The sequence below is a fragment of the Idiotropiscis lumnitzeri genome, unplaced genomic scaffold (assembly GCF_059441095.1).
Source record: "Idiotropiscis lumnitzeri isolate Australia: NSW breed Sydney's pygmy pipehorse unplaced genomic scaffold, RoL_Ilum_1.0 HiC_scaffold_59, whole genome shotgun sequence".
In the NCBI taxonomy this organism is placed as follows: domain Eukaryota; kingdom Metazoa; phylum Chordata; class Actinopteri; order Syngnathiformes; family Syngnathidae; genus Idiotropiscis; species Idiotropiscis lumnitzeri.
Window position 1 is genome coordinate 1,230,716 of NW_028283597.1, and position 22,750 is coordinate 1,253,465.

Genomic DNA, 22,750 nt, shown 5'->3' on the forward strand with positions numbered 1-22,750 from the left:
CAAGCGAGGCATAAAAACCATGAACAGAGACAAGGGAGCCTTCATCCTCTCTACCACCTGGAGCAGCATCTTGGCGGAGTGAACGGACAGCGGGGGGCGTGACTTGCCTTCATTCTTGTGACAGGTAAGGCACGCCTTCATGGAACATCAGCTGATAAAGACAGGTCACAAGACACCATCACAGGGTTCGAAGTTAACTTTAAAAACTGCTTGCCCATAGGGCAAGTGCCACTAAAATTTGCCTTGCCCGAGTGGCCAAATTACTTGCCCAACTTGGGCAAGAATGGAAGCTCCGGAGGAGGAGGGCATGCTCGCGTCACAGTGAAGCCGAAGAGAAGCACCTTCCCCGGGCACGGGCGGTGCCAAGCGGCCCTTAAGTTTAACCGAATGGAAGCTCCGGGGGAGGAGGGCGGGCGTGTGTCACAGTTAAGCCGAATAGGAGCACCTTCCCCGGGCACGGGCGGGGTGAAATTAAACCGAGTTCAACCGAACGGAGACACGCTTCGGGGGAGCAGGTCCGGCGTGCATGACAATTAAGCCGAAGAGGAGCACCTCTTCCGCCCGAGCACGAGCGGAGCGCGAGGCTGTCAGTTATGAATGAATAAATGAATAAAAAAAATAAATGAAGAATGCCACCTTTCATTTCACAGGGCACACCGGACGGCGTACCAGCAGGTAAAGGTCGAAGTAATTAAATAAATACAAAAAGAAGTAATTGAATAAATACAAAAATAATGGCTGGGGAATAAAAAAATAATAAGTTTTAATAATAATTTTTTTTTTTTTTGTTATAGCATGAATTTCACTCTCTCTCTCTCTACCCGTATATATATATATATATATATTTATTTATTTATTTTTTAAGCATTTTTGAAGGTGCGCCGCTACTTCGCACTTTTTTTTTTTTAAGCATTTTTGAAGGTGCGCCGCTACTTCGCGGATTTTCAGTTTTCGCGGGTGGTCTCGGTCCCCATTAACCGCGATAACCGAGGGTTCACTGTATTTTTTTCATTATCGAAATTTTTTTTTTTCTATTCTAGTTTTTAGTTCATTTTCGTTTACTAAACTAACCTTGGGCTGCAACTACTATCACAGCAACGGCTCATTAGATTTTGGCTGCTAAATATGCCAATTTGTCAGAGAGAAGACCGTGACAAAGAATGGCCCAATCGCAATAAACACTCTACACCATACGTTCCTCGTTGACGTGTACATGGGGTGTTGCAGAGCACAGGTTCCAAGCGTACCGATATTGCAGAATTAGGACAATGCGTGTGACGACACCAACTTCCGCCTCCTATGTCATCGAGCTTGGCGGCACGTTATCATTATTTATTTATTTGTAACAATTTTGACGTTTAGAGTGATATTAAAACTTAAGTAATGTGGTAGTTAAGAAAAAACCCTAGCTTGGGACCCACCGGAACAAGCTATAGCTTCATTTGTACTATTTGAGGCGCTCTCACAATCTGCGGCACATGCACACAAGGTCGCTAAGTACGCTAGCTGCACTAGGACAAAACACATAGGTGACTTTAAAAGAGTGACCGAAATTGCACACATGCAACTGTTTATCATAATGTCATAATTCGATATGTACATTTGAAGAGAATTTTTTTCAGCATGGGCACAAGAATTCCACCGAACATCGCCAGTTCAATGGGATTTTGGTTAAGTCCGCAAATAATTGTGGACAATATACTTTGGCTGCGCGCTCGAATAATTTTACTCGTATATACTTCAATGAGGGTGTAGTGTGGGTATCGGGATCTTTAACACGCCCTAACACGAGGCTGACTCTCCAACCGCCACAGCCTTTTAATGACGAAATTATAAAATAAACAAAAACACTGTTAAACAACATAAAATAAAATAAAAAATCACATCATACTTACATTTATAAACTTTAATCCTCAAGAACATTATTCTCAGGTTGACCGAAAGACGAGGACACGGGAGCGCCTCGGGCATGTTCTTCTTCCTTGTGTAGGCGAATGACGTTTTAAGGTGCTTGTCCGCCACCTGCTGTGCTGAACTATGTATTAAATAAGAAAAGCAAATTGTTGAATGTTTTTTCCCCAATGAAGACTGAATTGTAAAATACCCGGAAATGGCTTTTCTGTTTTATTGTGCATTTTTAAAAAATTCAGATTGTCCTTTTTTGTTGAGATAATTGTTGAATATTGAAATTGCACATGTAACTGGTAATTTAGTTTTAGATATTATTTGAACCAGTGGAGGGCCATGCATTTCACACCTGGGCCTTCAATGAAGTCCTACTTCGTCCAACTTGAATAAATCCCCCTCATAATACCATAATTTATGACACCACGGGTGGACAAACAATATACAGAAAAGCACTTAGACAGCACTGAGCGAGTGTTGGACGATATAGCTTCTCTTGAAAGGTCCGTGTTGAAAATGGCCTCGCAAGTGAATCTTCAATTTATAAAGATAAAGATGTCTTTTAATAGTCCCATAACGGGGACATTTGCAGTGTTACAGCAGCAAAGATATAGATCACACAGTGGCACCGACGTAATGTAGCCGTTAATGTATAACATTGGCAGCAGGCATTCATAAAAAGCATGCAAATATACACAGTATATACGTATATACACAGATCCCCATGTATATACACACTTACAGCCCACAACATATACAAGTGTAAGGAAACACTCCTAATGCCTGTCTATGGTTCAGAGGGGAAATAAATAAAAACGCTGCAATGATAAAAAAAAATACTGAATGATTGAAAATACTGCAATGATAAAAATACTGCAATGATAAAAGTACTGTACCCAGCCAACATGTCCAACTGGGCCCCAAATGGGGCAAATGCGGGATTCCTGGGTACCAAGTGGGAATGGGCTAGAAGTGGGCAATGGTACAGGGTTCCATGTGGGCGCCATCTGGGATTGGTGGGCATGGGCTTAAACTGGGCAATGTCATGATCCGCGTCGGACATGACCGGGGTTTTGTTATTGTTTTCATGTTCATGCGGTTTTGTTATTGTTTTCTTCACCTCCCGGCCATGTGCACTTGTTATTGTTTTGATCTGCTGAGTAGGGGCGTTTCCCCTCAGCACCTCGCCCTCACCAGCCACGCACCTGTTCCCCGTCAGCTCACACACCTGATGCCCATCCGCACTCCTAATGACTGGACTATATAAACACCTCATCCCAACAACTCATGGTCGGAACATTACTCCTGCTACTCCGTTTGGACTGTCACGACCGCTCCCTGATCTCCTTCACGGCCATGTTCTTGCTCTCGCCCCATCTCATGTCCCTGGTTTTTGTCACTGTCTTGTTCTTCGGCTTTTGTTCTGTTTAGTCACGTTTAGTTCGTCTTAGTCATTTTGCACCCTGCCACGTTTGTTTGTCCACGCCATGTTGTTTGTTCATTTGATTAATTTAATAAATTCCCTTTAGTTTACCCTTTTCCCTGCTTCCTCGCACCTCTGGGTCCACCTCCTCCTCGCCTACCGGCGAACCTGACAGAATGTTCCGACCAACCACGGACCCAGCGGGAAGCTCTCGGCGACATCGTCGTCGCTGCTCGGACTACCCCCCTCAGCCTGCCGACCAATCCCGCGTCCTTCACGTAGGTTCTATTTTTCGTTCCCCACCGGTTTTCTCCCCTGCGTTTCATGATAATGTTAAGGATTACCCACCTGTCATACCTCCCCATTTTATTATAGATTCAGATTACCAAGAAGATTTTGAGCGCAATGCCATTACACCACCTCACATTTTAGTAGACTCAGATCACGAGGATGACTTTGAATACATTTATGACCAGTTGTATGCCCAGCATGACACAGATTCCGTTAGGATCCGTCACTTTCCTCCCCCCGAACAATTTCCGTCACCTTTTTCTTTTGGCCATTTTGAGACCACCTCCCACGTCACCTCGCGTCGTTCACCTCGTCCCAAATCACGTAGATCACGGCCACGTCGTTCACCACGTCCACAGTCTGTTTCTGCTCCTAGTCACGTTCCCCTCGCGTTTCATAGCTCACGTTCACCAGCACCAGTAGTCACGGTCCCTCATGTTTCCCGTTCCCCTGACTCCCTATGGCGGCAGGCTGATAGGGATCAGTTCCCCCGTTTCGGCTGCGCCCGGCCCGGCTGCTGCGCCCGGCCCGCTGCAGCCTCCACGTCAGCTGCGCAACCCACGCCGCCTCCACGTCAGCTGCAGCCTCCAGCGCCGCCCCCTCGCCAGCTGCAGCATCCAGTGCCGGCCCCTCGTCAGCGGCAGCCCCCAGTGCCGGCTCCTCGTCAGCGGCAGCCTCCTGTGCCGGCTCCCCGTCGGCTGCAGCCTCCAGTGCCGGCTCCCCGTCGGCTGCAGCCTCCAGTGCCGGCTCCTCGTCGGCTGCAGTCCCGTCCCGGCTCCTCGCCAGCTGCTGAGCCCAGTCCCGGCTCCTCGCCAGCTGCTGAGCCCAGTCCCGGCTCCTCGCCAGCTGCTGAGCCCAGTCCCGGCTCCTCGCCAGCTGCTGAGCCCAGTCCCGGCTCCTCGCCAGCTGCTGAGCCCAGTCCCGGCTCCTCGCCAGCTGCTGAGCCCCGTCCCGGCTCCTCGCCAGCTGCTGAGCCCCGTCCCGGCTCCTCGCCAGCTGCTGAGCCCCGTCCCGGCTCCTCGCCAGCTGCTGAGCCCCGTCCCGGCTCCTCGCCAGCTGCTGAGCCCCGTTCCGGCGCCCTGCCAGCGCCGCTAGTTCACGTTCAGGCGGAGCACGTTGTGCGTCCGTCCCAAGCTCACGTTCAGGCGGAGCACGTTGTGCGTCCGTCCCAAGCTCACGTTTCGGCGGAGCCCGTCCGGCGTCCGTCCGAAGTCTATGTTCCGGCGGAGCCCGTCCGGCGTCTGTCCCAAGTCTATGTTCCGGCGGTGCACGTCGTGCGTCCGCCCCAAGTCTATGTTCCGGCGGTGCACGTCGTGCGTCCGCCGGAACATAGACTACCGGCGAACCTGACAGAATGTTCCGACCAACCACGGACCCAGCGGGAAGCTCTCGGCGACATCGTCGTCGCTGCTCGGACTACCCCCCTCAGCCTGCCGACCAATCCCGCGTCCTTCACGTAGGTTCTATTTTTCGTTCCCCACCGGTTTTCTCCCCTGCGTTTCATGATAATGTTAAGGATTACCCACCTGTCATACCTCCCCATTTTATTATAGATTCAGATTACCAAGAAGATTTTGAGCGCAATGCCATTACACCACCTCACATTTTAGTAGACTCAGATCACGAGGATGACTTTGAATACATTTATGACCAGTTGTATGCCCAGCATGACACAGATTCCGTTAGGATCCGTCACTTTCCTCCCCCCGAACAATTTCCGTCACCTTTTTCTTTTGACCATTTTGAGACCACCTCCCACGTCACCTCGCGTCGTTCACCTCGTCCCAAATCACGTAGATCACGGCCACGTCGTTCACCACGTCCACAGTCTGTTTCTGCTCCTAGTCACGTTCCCCTCGCGTTTCATAGCTCACGTTCACCAGCACCAGTAGTCACGGTCCCTCATGTTTCCCGTTCCCCTGACTCCCTATGGCGGCAGGCTGATAGGGATCAGTTCCCCCGTTTCGGCTGCGCCCGGCCCGGCTGCTGCGCCCGGCCCGCTGCAGCCTCCACGTCAGCTGCGCAACCCACGCCGCCTCCACGTCAGCTGCAGCCTCCAGCGCCGCCCCCTCGCCAGCTGCAGCATCCAGTGCCGGCCCCTCGTCAGCGGCAGCCCCCAGTGCCGGCTCCTTGTCAGCGGCAGCCTCCTGTGCCGGCTCCCCGTCGGCTGCAGCCTCCAGTGCCGGCTCCCCGTCGGCTGCAGCCTCCAGTGCCGGCTCCTCGTCGGCTGCAGTCCCGTCCCGGCTCCTCGCCAGCTGCTGAGCCCAGTCCCGGCTCCTCGCCAGCTGCTGAGCCCAGTCCCGGCTCCTCGCCAGCTGCTGAGCCCAGTCCCGGCTCCTCGCCAGCTGCTGAGCCCAGTCCCGGCTCCTCGCCAGCTGCTGAGCCCAGTCCCGGCTCCTCGCCAGCTGCTGAGCCCAGTCCCGGCTCCTCGCCAGCTGCTGAGCCCAGTCCCGGCTCCTCGCCAGCTGCTGAGCCCAGTCCCGGCTCCTCGCCAGCTGCTGAGCCCAGTCCCGGCTCCTCGCCAGCTGCTGAGCCCCGTCCCGGCTCCTCGCCAGCTGCTGAGCCCCGTCCCGGCTCCTCGCCAGCTGCTGAGCCCCGTCCCGGCTCCTCGCCAGCTGCTGAGCCCCGTCCCGGCTCCTCGCCAGCTGCTGAGCCCCGTTCCGGCGCCCTGCCAGCGCCGCTAGTTCACGTTCAGGCGGAGCACGTTGTGCGTCCGTCCCAAGCTCACGTTCAGGCGGAGCACGTTGTGCGTCCGTCCCAAGCTCACGTTTCGGCGGAGCCCGTCCGGCGTCCGTCCGAAGTCTATGTTCCGGCGGAGCCCGTCCGGCGTCTGTCCCAAGTCTATGTTCCGGCGGTGCACGTCGTGCGTCCGCCCCAAGTCTATGTTCCGGCGGTGCACGTCGTGCGTCCGCCGGAACATAGACTACCGGCGAACCTGACAGAATGTTCCGACCAACCACGGACCCAGCGGGAAGCTCTCGGCGACATCGTCGTCGCTGCTCGGACTACCCCCCTCAGCCTGCCGACCAATCCCGCGTCCTTCACGTAGGTTCTATTTTTCGTTCCCCACCGGTTTTCTCCCCTGCGTTTCATGATAATGTTAAGGATTACCCACCTGTCATACCTCCCCATTTTATTATAGATTCAGATTACCAAGAAGATTTTGAGCGCAATGCCATTACACCACCTCACATTTTAGTAGACTCAGATCACGAGGATGACTTTGAATACATTTATGACCAGTTGTATGCCCAGCATGACACAGATTCCGTTAGGATCCGTCACTTTCCTCCCCCCGAACAATTTCCGTCACCTTTTTCTTTTGACCATTTTGAGACCACCTCCCACGTCACCTCGCGTCGTTCACCTCGTCCCAAATCACGTAGATCACGGCCACGTCGTTCACCACGTCCACAGTCTGTTTCTGCTCCTAGTCACGTTCCCCTCGCGTTTCATAGCTCACGTTCACCAGCACCAGTAGTCACGGTCCCTCATGTTTCCCGTTCCCCTGACTCCCTATGGCGGCAGGCTGATAGGGATCAGTTCCCCCGTTTCGGCTGCGCCCGGCCCGGCTGCTGCGCCCGGCCCGCTGCAGCCTCCACGTCAGCTGCGCAACCCACGCCGCCTCCACGTCAGCTGCAGCCTCCAGCGCCGCCCCCTCGCCAGCTGCAGCATCCAGTGCCGGCCCCTCGTCAGCGGCAGCACCCAGTGCCGGCTCCTTGTCAGCGGCAGCCTCCTGTGCCGGCTCCCCGTCGGCTGCAGCCTCCAGTGCCGGCTCCCCGTCGGCTGCAGCCTCCAGTGCCGGCTCCTCGTCGGCTGCAGTCCCGTCCCGGCTCCTCGCCAGCTGCTGAGCCCAGTCCCGGCTCCTCGCCAGCTGCTGAGCCCAGTCCCGGCTCCTCGCCAGCTGCTGAGCCCAGTCCCGGCTCCTCGCCAGCTGCTGAGCCCAGTCCCGGCTCCTCGCCAGCTGCTGAGCCCAGTCCCGGCTCCTCGCCAGCTGCTGAGCCCAGTCCCGGCTCCTCGCCAGCTGCTGAGCCCAGTCCCGGCTCCTCGCCAGCTGCTGAGCCCAGTCCCGGCTCCTCGCCAGCTGCTGAGCCCAGTCCCGGCTCCTCGCCAGCTGCTGAGCCCCGTCCCGGCTCCTCGCCAGCTGCTGAGCCCCGTCCCGGCTCCTCGCCAGCTGCTGAGCCCCGTCCCGGCTCCTCGCCAGCTGCTGAGCCCCGTCCCGGCTCCTCGCCAGCTGCTGAGCCCCGTTCCGGCGCCCTGCCAGCGCCGCTAGTTCACGTTCAGGCGGAGCACGTTGTGCGTCCGTCCCAAGCTCACGTTCAGGCGGAGCACGTTGTGCGTCCGTCCCAAGCTCACGTTTCGGCGGAGCCCGTCCGGCGTCCGTCCGAAGTCTATGTTCCGGCGGAGCCCGTCCGGCGTCTGTCCCAAGTCTATGTTCCGGCGGTGCACGTCGTGCGTCCGCCCCAAGTCTATGTTCCGGCGGTGCACGTCGTGCGTCCGCCCCAAGTCCAGGTCCCGGCGGTGCACGTCCTGCGCCCGCCCCAAGTCCATGTTGCGGCGGAGCACGTTCCGCGTCCGCCCCAAGTTTATGTTCCGGCGGTGCACGTCGTGCGTTCGCCCCAAGTTTATGTTCCGGCGGTGCGCGTCGTGCTTTCGCCCCAAGTCCATGTTGCAGCGGAGCAAGTTCCGCGTCTGCCCCAAGTCCATGTCCCGGCGGAGCACGTTGTGCGTCCGTCCCAGGTTCACGTTCAGGCGGAGCACGTTGTGCGTCCGTCCCAGGTTCACGTTCAGGCGGAGCACGTTGTGCGTCCGTCCCAGGTTCACGTTCAGGCGGAGCACGTTGTGCGTCCGCCCCAGGTTCACGTTCAGGCGGAGCACGTTGTGCGTCCGCCCCAAGCTCACGTTCCGGCGGAGCCTGTCCCGCGTCCGCTTCCGGTCAAGGATCCGACGGCGCCTGTCCTGCGCCCGTCGCAAGGGCCTGCCCCGGCAGCGCTCGACGACCCACGGTCGATCCTGGCTCCTGCCTCGGCGGTGGACGACGACACGCCGCCGCCTCTCGACTCTGCCTCGGCGGCCTTCGACGATGCGCCGTCGCTTCTCGTCACGGCCTCGGCGGCGTCCGACGATGCGCCGTCGCTTCTCGTCACGGCCTCGGCGGCGTCCGACGGTCCACCGCCGCTCCACGTTCCTGTCTCGGCGGGGCTCGAGGACCAGCCGCCGCTCCACGTTCCTGTCTCGGCGGGGCTCGAGGACCAGCCGCCGCTCCACGTTCCTGTCTCGGCGGGGCTCGAGGACCAGCCGCCGATCCGCCTTCCTGCCTCGGCGGGGGTCGACGACCAGGCGCCGCTCCACGTTCCTGCCTCGGCGGGATTCGACGACCCGCCACCGCTCCACGTTCCTGTCTCGGCGGGGCTCGACGACCATCCGCCGCTCCACGTTCCTGTCTCGGGTGCGCCCGGACGTCCACCTGAATGGCCACGGGTGGACTTATTGATCGGGCCTCCCGGACGTCCGCCCGAATGGCCCCGTCGGGACTCGCTGGTCTGGCCCCCTGGACATCCGCCAGACCGGTCTCGTTCGCGGACCTTGGTCCCACCTCCCGACCCCTTCCGCCCACCCTCGTTCTTGGACAATTTTGGGGTTCCTTTTTTGTGTTTTTTTTTTCTCCGTGTTTGTTTTTTTGGGACGTCTGGAATCCGTCCCTTGAGGGGGGGGTACTGTCATGATCCGCGTCGGACATGACCGGGGTTTTGTTATTGTTTTCATGTTCATGCGGTTTTGTTATTGTTTTCTTCACCTCCCGGCCATGTGCACTTGTTATTGTTTTGATCTGCTGAGTAGGGGCGTTTCCCCTCAGCACCTCGCCCTCACCAGCCACGCACCTGTTCCCCGTCAGCTCACACACCTGATGCCCATCCGCACTCCTAATGACTGGACTATATAAACACCTCATCCCAACAACTCATGGTCGGAACATTACTCCTGCTACTCCATTTGGACTGTCACGACCGCTCCCTGATCTCCTTCACGGCCATGTTCTTGCTCTCGCTCCATCTCATGTCCCTGGTTTTTGTCACTGTCTTGTTCATCGGCTTTTGTTCTGTTTAGTCACGTTTAGTTCGTCTTAGTCATTTTGCACCCTGCCACGTTTGTTTGTCCACGCCATGTTGTTTGTTCATTTGATTAATTTAATAAATTCCCTTTAGTTTACCCTTTTCCCTGCTTCCTCGCACCTCTGGGTCCACCTCCTCCTCGCCTACCGGGAAATGTTGTGGGTGCAATACGGGTTGTGTATGGGCTAAGTGGGCATGGGTTAGAACTGGTAAAGATAAAGATAAAGATGCCCTTTATTAGTCCCACAATGGGGAAATTTGAGGTGTTACAGCAGCAAAGATATAGCTCACACAGAGTCGGCGGCGTAATGTAGCCGTTAATGTATAACATTAGCAGCAGACATTCATAAAAAGCATGCAAATATACACAGTATAAACGTATCTAAGTGTAAGGAAACACTCCTAATGCCTGTCCATTATACAGAGGGGAAAACGCTGTAATGATAAAAACTACTGAATCTACTACTGAAATCATTTATAGGTCCTATTTGGGTTATGTGTGGGCTAAGTGGGCATGGGTTAGAACTGGTCAACCATGTGAGGGTCTCATATGGGCTGTATATGGGCCAAGTGGGCATGGGTTAGAGCTGGTCAACCATGTCTGGGTCCTATTTGGGTTATGTGTGGGCTAAGTGGACATGGGTTAGAAGTGGTCACCATTTATCGGTCCTGTTTGGGTTATGTGTGGGATAAGTGGGCATAGGTTAGAGCAGGTCAACCATGTCTGGGTCCTGTATGGGTTATAGATGAGCTAAGCGGGCATGGGTTTGAAAATTTGTTCTGTAGCCTTTTTTATATTTAATGCATGCTATGCTAATAGTAACCACCCGAAGACTATTCTCAGTAGAACTATTCAATGGATGCCAAAACGATAGAGACATGGCCATGGAGCCTATGCTGCGAGATTGTGAAAGGACTAAAATAAGTGTCGGAATTTTGAGGACCAGAAGTCAGCTTTTATTAGGTTTGACATTGATTTAACTTATGGAACAATGCAAATTATGGTCGTGTTGTTGTTGGACTTTTTCAGCTTTTGACTCAGGGACGGGTGTTTTTATTTTCTGGGACTCTTTAGAACAAGCGGCACGGTGGCGGACTGGTTAGCAGGTCCGCATCACAGTACAGAAGTGCAAGGTTCTCCCTGTGCCTGCTAGGGTTTTCGCCGGTTTCCTCCCACTTTCCAAAAACATCCATGATAGGTTGATTGGTCACTGGTCCAAGGTCTGAGTGTGAGAGCGGATGGTTGCTTGTCTCTGTGTGCCCTGCGATTGGCTGGCAACCAGTTCAGGGTGTACCCTGTCGACTGCCCGAAGACAGCTGGGATAGGCTCCAGCACGCCCGGGGACCCTTGTGAGGACAAGAAGCAGTACAGAGGATTGATTGATTTATTAAAATTAAAATTAAATTTATGTATTTATCTATGCTAAATTTAACAAGGCTGGATGTTATATTTTGTGAATTTACATGTACCCCCAACTGTGACTTAATAACCCTTAAGGGACAAGATAACATTTTATAATATACCAGACAGCTAAGATTGTCATCTATGAACTATTTGACAAGGCAGGTCCAGCATTGTCAGCCACATCCAACAGGAAAGCACACAGCGACACATCACCTAGCTCAAATCACCTATCTAATTAAGAAGCCGAAACTAAATGGTCATTCTTGGTGATACGGGTGTAAACGTAAAGTGGCCAACTCATACTACACATGGCCCAACTTTGCTAAACATATTTGGGGCAGTTTTGTCTTAAAATATGGCCAAGCTAACGGGTGATGCGGATATGAGCCAAAAGTGGCCGAAGTAGTTCAAGAAACTAAAGCACCCTAATTTACCGTTTTTCCTCAAATATAAAACCCAATTTTGTGAGCCAATAATGCATTCAACATTTTAAGATGAATACTATAAATGGCTTTATGCTTTTTCCCTACCTAAACTCATTACATTTCAGACATTTTAAATGGCTTACAGGTTTGTGAAACATTTTCTTTACTCTCAGAGTGGTATTTGATGTCAAATTTACATATTTATGTATAATAGCATAATTTATGGTATTAGTAATTTATCCCAATAACAAGAGCACCATAATCTTCAAATTTAGAATTACATTTGAAAAATTAACTAAGTACTTTAAAAGTATATCATTAGTTAGTTATTCATGTCAAAGTCATAGAGAGCTAAAACAGATGAATGAGAGTCGTTGGTTCCACAAACAACACAGTCCCGTTACCTACATGCAAAAATCAAAACGAGAATAACGTGTGTGTAAAGGAAGTCTAATGAGTAAAATGCATGCTCTCACTTATGTATGGGAAAATGATTTGGATTAAACACAGCCTTTTTCACACAATGTTTAGAACGCTTGAACATAGAGTGTAATGTTCACTTCTATATATCTGTCTCAAGTCAACACAGTTACTTTTTTTTAATAAACAAAGTCAACATTATTAATTAATGTTATTTTATTAATTCTTTATGTTGTGAAAGATCTTTATTCAAAGTATATTTGAAGTTATTTCTACCTTATTGCTTGATTTTTGTAGATTCAAGTTGGAGTTATCAAAATTACAGATTCTTTTGAAGGCAGCATATTCAAACTGTGAGAAAAGGAGCGAATGCAAGCTACGCGGTCTTTGAGGTGCGGCAGAAGAGCTGAAAACACGGTGAGTCCCGAACGATAATTGAATTAATTAATTAATCTCGGGTAAATGTCTGGCTCTCATTTTTTAGACTTACTTTACAATGTGTTTTGTAATTTTTCAAGGTTGCCTATGTTGGAAAACTGCTTGGTGCGTTAGCTAAAACACAGCATGCTAAAATGATAAGTGACGAGAACACAGAGGGTATATTAACAACGTACATACTCGAATTTTTTTGGGGAAAACTTAAGTACATTATAATCACCCTTTTAATAATACTGATAAGCGTTGTGTGTTTTATTTATTTTTATGAGGACCTTTACAACGAGCTACATATTGTTAGCATTGGGCCTACGACGCTAAACACAGTGTCCCTCGATCTCTCTCCAAAATTCTCCAAAAGACTTCAGCTTTCACTCAAATTAATACAATCTACTCCACTAGCTCATTTAAGGCTTTTTTTGTGATGTGTTTGATTTGGGTAAGTAAAGCAAAACACATTAACTGTTGAATGTTGCCTGTTATTTAAATAATAGAAATTCAAGATGAAAGTTGAACAGATGTTGAAATGCTAGATTGGCTCATTCAGAATCATGCCGCAATGTGCTTTGTATGTTTTGTGTGTAGGTTTATCAAGCTCTAATTCAATGCAGTGTCAAAAACGAGCGCGCATAATTGTTGGATGAATGTTGGTTAATAGAGTCAGATAATAGTTAAAATTCCAACAGTTGAACAGATGTTGAAATGCTAGATTGGCTCATTCAGAATCATGCCACAATGTGCTTTGTATGTTTTGTGTGTAGGCTTATCAAGCTCTAATTCAATGCAGTGTTGAGCTGCATTTGAGAGGAACTACGTAAGTAACTAATGTGGAAAAATTGTGACTTCTTTGTGTACTTTTATTTTGAATATTCAAATTTTGTGGGTAAAGGTTAGAGAAAATAAATAAAAAATGAGAGCTGTACAGGTATTTAAGTTTTTGGTTTGTAAAATACCCGAATGTGGGTTTCAGCAGGTGAGGCAATGATTGGACAGAGCAAAAGCTATGCTCCAAAATAGAAGTGATTACACCTTCACTAGACTAACCTGCAGCTAATTACATAATTATAAAATTAACACTTTAACCTGGCTTCCCCGTCACAGATGTATTCTTTTAAATGCAAAGCTTTTTGTTCTAGCTTTTGTTGTTAAATGACATTCATGCCCAAGTGTCCATGCATCCATTGCAGGGATGTTTTCTCAAGTGACGAGTCTGAAGCCTGTGATGACGAAGTACCATCTACACCTCCCCATGGATTATCACAGAGAAAAAGCTTCCTAACCAAGAGAGGAGCTGCAGAAGGTCCTTGAGTACGTCCAACGTGTTGAGTCTGTGAGTCTACTGCAGGATCTAATGCAGGTATGAAAATGATGGTATTTTAATGTATTATCTTCAAAATTATAAATGATTATTTAATTTCTTGAAATATAAAATTAGGTACCCTAATTCCAAGTAGGAACCCCAGTCCCATTACATTCCTGATTCTGGAGCGACAGAGATCAAACCATCTTACTGTATCCCTAAATAGCCCCACCTCTAAAACCCTGATTCGGAAGGCCGAGTTGAAAGACTTCAGAGTTCAAGATGGCCAACTGCAACTATGATAAGCCGAATGTGTTCACCCCAAGTCGGAAACTGAGAAAAAGACTCAATTTTCATATGATTTCAGTCCCTTCTATATTTAAAAGAATGTATTGGGGCTCTAGAAATGTGAAATATTTTTACAAGTATTTCTTTTACTACTCATAGGCAGTTTCATAATAATAGTACAATTTGGCATCGTGTATTGTTTTTTGGTTCCATTCAAAATGCACAAAACATATAGACATATTTTGTTTGTGGATCGCTGCAGCATCACACGAGCGCACAGAGACAAACGTGGCAGCAACTTAAAACAATTAAAATAAAATATCGAATCGAAATCGGGAACTGAAAAGCAAAAATCGAATCGGGGCTTGGGTGAATCGTTACCTCCCTAATCATAATCATTTTGGTAGAATGTTGGGCTCTTGCCCTTTGAGTGTATATGGCGTTACCGAAGCTGTTCACTTAATCGACAATTTCTTTCCTGTGACGTTTATCATACCCAGTTTAACTGCCAAAATATTTTTAAGTGTGTGATGATTATCTGGATCGAGTGACACCCATGTTATAATGGGTGAGGAAAAGTACACCATTAGAATGCTTCAGTTGAGGTATCATACAGTGGAAAGACAGAATTTCATCATACTTAGTTCCCTCAACTTTCAAAATGATAAAAAATGTGAATTAATAAAGAAATAGATGCATTAAAGCAAATGTAAAATATTAAATGAAAAAGAATCTCAAAGGTCAAACCATTTTTCCGCTCGCTAGGTCAAAACTTTAAAGTTCAAACCACGGCCAAAGGAGAACGCATACTGCTCTGATTGGTCTGTGATGTTATCCATAGCTTTATGCCGTCATCAACCAGAATGGGGAATTTTATCACACAAAAGAATTTGAAGTGAACATCATTGCACCTGAATGACAGTAAAGAAATTAAAGATGTTACCTTAAACATTGCCAATTGCACTGACAATGGTTTGATCCTGGAGCAGATCATTTTTATTTCCATTTATTATGGAAAATGTGGTGGATCTGTGTGGTGGATATATATATATATATATATATATATATATATATATATATATATATATATATATATTAGTGCTGTCAAGTGATTAATTTGTTTTAACGAATTAATCACAAAAAATTATATGATTATCATGATTAATCACATTTTTAACTAAAATTTTTTTGCGAAGCTTATAACAGATATTTACTTGAATAATATCTTGGAATTGTTAAATCACCAAATATGAAGTATATTTAATTCAAAGATTGTTCTTGAATACGATCTAAATGGAGACATCTTTGCAGACATTTATTTTCGAAACATTTCTCAAAACGGCCCACAAGCGCCACACTCCAGCAGTGTTGGTTTGCAAGGCCCAGGGGTAAATTAGACACAGTGTTGTGTTCTGAGACGTGCTAAAGACAGCTAATATGGCACAATATTTGCAAAGTATGCACATTTTTTTAAGTAAATCAAACTGAGTTAAAATATTTAACTGAGTTAAAACTTTTGGGATTAATCACCTGAGTTACTGCTTTAATTTTGATAGCCCTTATATATATATATATATATATATATATATATATATATATATATATATATATACAGCGAAACCCCGGTTATCGCGGTTAATGGGGACCGAGACCACCCGCGAAAACTGAAAATCCGCGAAGTAGCGGCGCCCCTTCAAAAATGCTTAAAAAAACCTATACAGCACAGTATACCCCCCTGTATACAGTACACCATATAGAATACGGGTAGAGAGAGAGAGAGTGAAATTCATGTTATAACAAAAAAAAACAAATTATTATTAAAACTTATTATTTTTTTATTCCCCAGCCATTATTTTTGGATTTATTCAATTACTTCTTTTTGTACTTAGACTTTTACCTGCTGGTACGCCGTCCCGTGTGCCCTGTGAAATGAAAGGTGGCAGTCTTCATTTATTCATTCATAACTGACAGCCTCGCGCTCCGCTCGTGCCCGGGCGGAAGAGGTGCTCCTCTTCGGCTTAATTGTCACACACGCCGGACCTGCTCCCCCGAAGCGTGTCTCCGTTCGGTTGAACTCGGTTTCATTTCGCCCCGCTCGTACCCCGGGCGGAAGGTGCTCCTCTTCGGCGTAATTGCCACGCACGCCGGCCGACCTCCTCCGGAGCTCTCGTACGGTCCCGAACGGAGCGTAATGTCGCCCCGCTCGTGCCTGGCGCAAAGGTGCTCCTCTTCGGCGTAACTGCCACGGACGCCGGCCGGCCGCCTCCGGAGCTCTCGTACGGTCCCGAACGGAGCGAAATGTCGCCCCGCTCGTGCCTGTTAGCCTGAATGAAAACTCCCAAAGTGTTGACAACTTGTAACCGCACTTTATTCGCCACTTTTCCCCATAACACCACCGCATACATACGCACTTCCTCTTTACCCAACCCCAAGTAACACTGCCCCCTAGCTGTGTGGCATGTCAATGTTATTAAACAAAAATAAGACAACAATCTCAGTCTCTTAAAAAAAAAATAAAATAAATAAATAAATAAATAAACAAATACACAATTGCTCAATTTAACAGCAAAACATTAAACATTACATTCAATTACAATATAACGTGAATGTGTATTTTTCTTTTAAACTAACGGTGTAAACAGTATGTTGGCTAGGTTATTTAATTCTCCAATGCCCTTCATGGAGAGCCTTGAGCAACAAGGCTGGAGACGCTCCCCTTTTAGTTAGACAGTCTGCCAGTTGATCTTTAGTGTCTAACCACAGCACCTGTTTAAGCATTTTGGCTTGGATCAGCTCCTTAATAGAACTGATTTCCAAACGTAATCTTTTTTCAGCAACAAGCTTAGTAGATTTCAAAGCATCCATAAGTGAGTGATTATCGGTAACACAGATTATTGGCACATGTTGATCAGGACTACCAGCATACAGTTCAGAAAATAAAGTTGACAGAAAAATGGCATTGTCAATTCCCTCAGACATAGCTAGTGTCTCACCTGCTAGTGTACTTCTGACAATTCTCTTAATTTTCTTTGACTGCCAGCAAATGGGAGAAAACTGTCCATTTTCACCCATCAAAACAACAAAGTGCCCACCTTGAGTACCCCCATCAGATAGATTTGCGAAAGATGCATCAGTGAATGCAACAAACTGTAGGCTATCATCTTTCCCAAGGGGTTGAAATTTCAACTCAACTGACTTGGTCTTGAGTTTGGATACGACTTTGTTTGCTTTGATAATTGTCTGTATGGTAGCACATTTGAGATTTGAAGCCAGATTACTGGCATCAAACATGGCATCAGGTCTGCTCTGTCTTGCAACCCACAAAAGTTGCCCTATTTTTTATCTTAACTGATCTCTTTCCTCTTCAGTGACAGGTGAAGTATGCTCAGCTGCACGCGATGGAGTGAGATGTATTGGCTGTAAATGGTCAATATATGTGGCCTGGTGTATTTTTATCCCTTTTTCTGAAGTAACAAAATCTACACCCACATACGAAAAATTATCATGAGCTTCACGACCAACACTAAACTTGACTTTGAGATGTGCCATGACAGTCATTTCAAACATTTGAGAACCACCCCAAATGAAATCATCAACGTGACATGCAAGCACACCCGTGACGTTTTTCTCATTGTCCAGCCAGTAGAAAACTGCTGGGTCAACTTTGGATACTGTACCTCCTGCACCAATCATTATGTCTTTCACTCTGTTATACCAATACAGAGAGGCATCTGCTAAACCATACACACACTTTTTCAATTTCCAAAGCGCCCCTCCGCAGTTGGCTTCAGGAGGAGGTTTAACAAAAATGACGCGAGACAGTTCCATGCCTTGTAGAAAGGCTGACTTTATGTCCATCGAATGAAGTGTCCACTGTCTTTGACAAATCACAGCTACAAGAAGCCTCAGCGACTCTGAGGCACAGGTTGGTGAGTCTTTTTGCAACTCAGCAACTTGCAGCTCCTCAAAACCTCTGGCAACAAGCCTTGCTTTTGGTACTAATCCAGTCACTGTCTCTTTCAGAGTGCATACCCATCGTGTGGATATGTACTTTTGTCCCTTGTCCTCAACTTCCTCAAACACATCATTTTTTCTCCAATTTGGTGACTCTTGTCCAAATTCCGACTTCATTTTTCCAGCTTTCGTAGGGTTTTCCTTCTTCAAACGGTGGCGGAACTCTGTAGTTGATAACCATCCTCTGCTACCAATGTTAGCCTGAATGAAAACTCCCAAAGTGTTGACAGTGCCCGGGCGGAAGGTGCTCCTCTTTGGCTTAACTGCCACACACATATATATACAGTGAACCCCCGCTACTTCGCGGTTCACCTTTCGCGGGTTCAGTGCTTCGCGGGTCTAAAAAATATTCGGGAGCATTGTAGTTTCGGCGAGCGGCACAAGGGGGCGCTGAAGCGGTTAGACGGCGGGCGTGCGCCGAAGGGGAGAGTGGACGAAGAAGAGAGTGGACGAAGAAGAACAGGTTCCCCCGGACACGATTGGTGGCGACGGACACGATCGGGGGCGACATTTTGCTTCGTTCGGGACCGTGCGTGAGCTCCGAAGGAGACCGGCCGGCGTGTGTGGCTGTCAAGCCGAAGAGAAACAACTTCCGCCCGGGCACCGGCGAAGCGCGAGGCTGTCAGTTATGAATGAATAAATGAAGAATGCCACCTTTCATTTCACTGTCATGATCCGTGCCTGTCATGCCGCGTGTGTTTTTGTTTTTTCAGCTGTGTGGGCGTTCCTCCAGCGATCGTCTCGCGCCATGTCGTCAGCTGCTGCGAGACGCGCTGATTACACTGACTATATTGTGATAATAAATATCTTTGTATCACCACCTTTTTTCCCGGGTCTGCGTTTGGAGAGTCCTGTTCAATCCTCCAGTTCTGCTGGAGGATCATAACATTCACAGGGCACACCGGACGGCGTACCAGCAGGTAAAAGTCGAAGTAATTAAATAAATACAAAAAGAAGTAATTGAATAAATACAAAAATAATGGCTGGGGAATAAAAAAAATAATAAGTTTTAATAATAATTTGTTTTTTTGTTATAACATGAATTTCTCTCTCTCTCTCTCTACCAGTATATATATATATATATATATATATATATATATATATATTTGTATTTTTTTTAAGCATTTTTGAAGGTGTGCCGCTACTTTGCACCTATATATATTTATATATATATATATATATATACAGTGAACCCCCGGTTATCGCGGTTAATGGGGACCGAGACCACCCGCGAAATCTGAAAATCCGCGAAGTAGCGTCGCACCTTCAAAAAAAAAAAAAAAAACCCACCGTGTATATATATACTTCGCACCTATATATATATATATACCGTATTTTTACGGCCATAAGATGCGCTCCCTCAAAGGGCGCAACACCAGTTGAGGGTGCTATTTCCGTATTTAATGCATATACTAGGCGCGCCGCACTACAAGGCGCTAGCTCAGCCGCTCGCGCTAGTTCAGCGCTAGTTCAGGCGAGACTAGCCGCTCTCGCGCTAGCTCAGCCGCTCGCTCTATCCAGCCGCTCGCTCGCGCTAGCTCAGCCACTCGCCATCTATATACCCAAAATAAATAAAAATAACACAAAAGATTACAGCAATGGCTTCTTGGGAGCCACTCAGCCTTAGCCAATTACAGCAATGGCTTCTTGGGAGCCACTCAGACTCAACCAATCACATGGCTGTTTAGAGAGATGGGCTGTTGTGCTTTGGGCTTTTTGCAGTCTGTTGTCTAAACCTGGGACGTTTCTTGCTTGCAATAACATAAATGATAAGACTGACTACAACATTGTGGACAGCTGCCCTTTTGTCCAGCTTTCTCCTACACCATCACCCAAACACCATAGTCACATAATGTATAATTCACGGTCAATTAGAAGCATAGATGACTCAGACTTTGTCCAGCAGGGTGTGCTAACATGCACTGAACAGCCCAATGAGTAAAAGGGTTGATGGTCGCGACAGTGATGCTTAGTCCATATAATGGGCGCGTCGCTTTACAAGGCGCTTTGACTGTTTTGGGGAAGATTAGGGACTTTAAAGAGCGCCCTATGGCCCGGAAAATACGGTATAAAAGAGGAAAGATTGCAGCCGTACAATGAAGACGCTCTAAGATGAACAGCTTGTTGGCTTTTGAGGTGAGTGGTGCAAAATCAAATGGATGATGACACTTGTTAAGATGAGACTGTCTTTTCCGTAGCGGCCCCGGACGAGGAGGAGCAGATGCTACGGCGCTTGGAGAGCAAAATGCCAACTGGACAGGGAGACTATTTCTTTGTTGTTCTTATCTTTGCTCTGTCACTAACTCACTGGGTGTGCACTGCCAACACTGACTGCATGATGGGGAGAAGTCGAGTTCCTATTTGCCCCTTCTTCCACTGTTTTTGCCCCCCTTTCTTGTAACAGGCTGGCAGCGGAGCGGGATGGCCCAAGTGGTGCTAAGAACCACTGGACGAGAGTCGTCATCGCACAATTAAGTGAGAAGTCCACAACTGAAAGTTTTGCAGGATGGGCACAGCCATGAAATAAGATGGTGACATACAAGTCAATGTTTGTTGTTGCAGGTTGGAGAAGGAAGCGGTCGAGACGGGAGTCTCAGAACAGCAGCGGAAGTCATAAAATCGAATTGACGGGGCAGAAGAGGAGCCGGATGAAAGGGTGGAAAAAGTTAAAACGCATGCATGCAAATCCATCAACAAGTGGCACATGAACATTTTTGTTACAGGCCGTTTGTGGACAAGGAATGATCGCTCCGTCAAGTGATGCTCCAAGCTGAGCAGCTTCCTAGCTCTTGAGGTAGATGACAGCATTCTTCTAACAACGCTTGGAGAGCAAAGCACCAACTGGACAGGGAAAGTATTTTTGTTGTTCTTATCTTTGCTCTGTCACTAACTCACTGGGTGTTCACTGCCAACACTGACTGCATGATGGGGAGAAGTCGAGTTCCTATTTAACCCTTCCACTGTTTTTGCCCCCCCCCCTTTTCTTGTAACAAGCTGGCAGCAGTGCGGGATGGCCCAAGTGGTGCTAAGAACCACTGGACGAGAGTCGTCATCGCACAATTAAGTGAGAAGTCCACAACTGAAAGTTTTGCAGGATGGGCACAGCCATGAAATAAGATGGTGACATACAAGTCAATGTTTGTTGTTGCAGGTTGGACGGGGTTCTCAAAACGCACGGCCAATGCATCAACAAAGTGGCGCAGGGCTCAGAGATGGATTCAAAGAGGAAAGATTGCAGCCGTACAATGAAGACGCTCCAAGATGTACAGCTTGTTGGCTTTTGAGGCGAGTGTTGCAAAATCAAATGGATGATGACACTTGTTAAGATGAGACTGTCTTTTCCGTAGCGGCCCCGGACGAGGAGGAGCAGATGCTACGGCGCTTGGAGAGCAAAGTGCCAACTGGACAGGGAGACTATTTCTTGTTCTTATCTTCGCTCTGTCACTAACTCACTGGGTGTACACTGACTGCATGATGGGGAGAAGTAGAGTTCCTATTTGCCCCTTCTTCCACAGTTTTTGCCCCCCTTCTTTGTAACAGGCTGGCAGCGGAGCGGGATGGCCCAAGTGGTGCTAAGAACCACTGGACGAGAGTCGTCATCGCACAATTAAGTGAGAAGTCCGCAACTGAAAGTTTTGCAGGATGGGCACAGACATGAAATAAGATGGTGACATACAAGTCGATGTTTGTTGTTGCAGGTTGGAGAAGGAAGCGGTCGAGACGGGAGTCTCAGAACAGCGGCGGAAGTCATAGAATCGAATTGACGGGGCAGAAGAGGAGCCGGATAAAAGGGTGGACAAAGTTAAGAAAACACATGCATGCTAATCCATCAACAAGTGGCACATGAACATATTTGTTACAGGCCGTTTGTGGACAAGGAATGATCGCTCCCGTCAAGTGATGCTCCAAGGTCAGCAGCTTCCAGTGTTCTAACAACGTTTGGAGAGCAAAGTGCCAAGTGGACAGGGAGAGTATTTCTTTGTTGTTATCTTTGGTCTATCACTAACTCACTGGGTGTGCACTGCCAACACTGACTGCATGATGGCCATTTTGGACTGAGTTGTGCATGAAGGCAATGCTTCATTTGAGGCAAATGTGGTCTGATATATTAATTTGAGATTTTATTTTTTTAATTATTTTTTTAAGTGAATTGTCAAACTTCCTTTTTGTATGCTCCACATGTGCGTTTGTACGTGAATTAAAATTGTCAAGTGATTTCAAGTGGTCTATTTGAACTTGTGAGTGGCAGTATATGCATGTTTTTGAAAAATGACAAGTGTAGAATGGCATTTCCCCCAAACATTCGAAGGGTGACTTTAAACATGCTTTCAAACTTTAAAACTCGACTAACAATGTTGATAAACATGCAACAGGTTCGGCATTCGTAGAAAGCAGAAGTTAAATTTTTCATGTAGATAAAAGTAATGGAGGGTAAGTAGTTAAATGTCAATTCTCCTAACATTTAAAGTGGTACATATATAAAACTTGTATAGTAAAACAAGATGAGTGAAGCTTTGAACAAACATTGCGAGACAGCCAATCATACGAACAAGGTGGGCAAAATCCTGCCTTCTGTTAGCTGGCCAGGTTAGCATTGAGCTCATGACTTGAAATTCCACACAGGCAAAGTAAGGCAATAACATCCCACGTAGTTTGAATTTGGTGTTTTAGCCGTTTCATTTTTTACATTTGTCTTTATAATACTGGGCCTGTTTTATTTAATTGTCATTA

At 47.8% G+C, this 22,750-nt stretch overlaps 1 long non-coding RNA gene across 1 annotated transcript; it reads left to right on the forward strand.

Annotated features, from left to right (window-relative positions):
• Positions 1–21,201: 21,201 nt before the first annotated feature.
• LOC148315690 (uncharacterized) lies at positions 21,202–22,234 on the forward strand. The gene is made up of 3 exons (XR_015840689.1): positions 21,202–21,630; positions 21,718–21,820; positions 21,882–22,234. It is a non-coding gene; the product is annotated as an uncharacterized LOC148315690 (long non-coding RNA).
• The last annotated feature ends 516 nt before the right edge of the window (positions 22,235–22,750 follow it).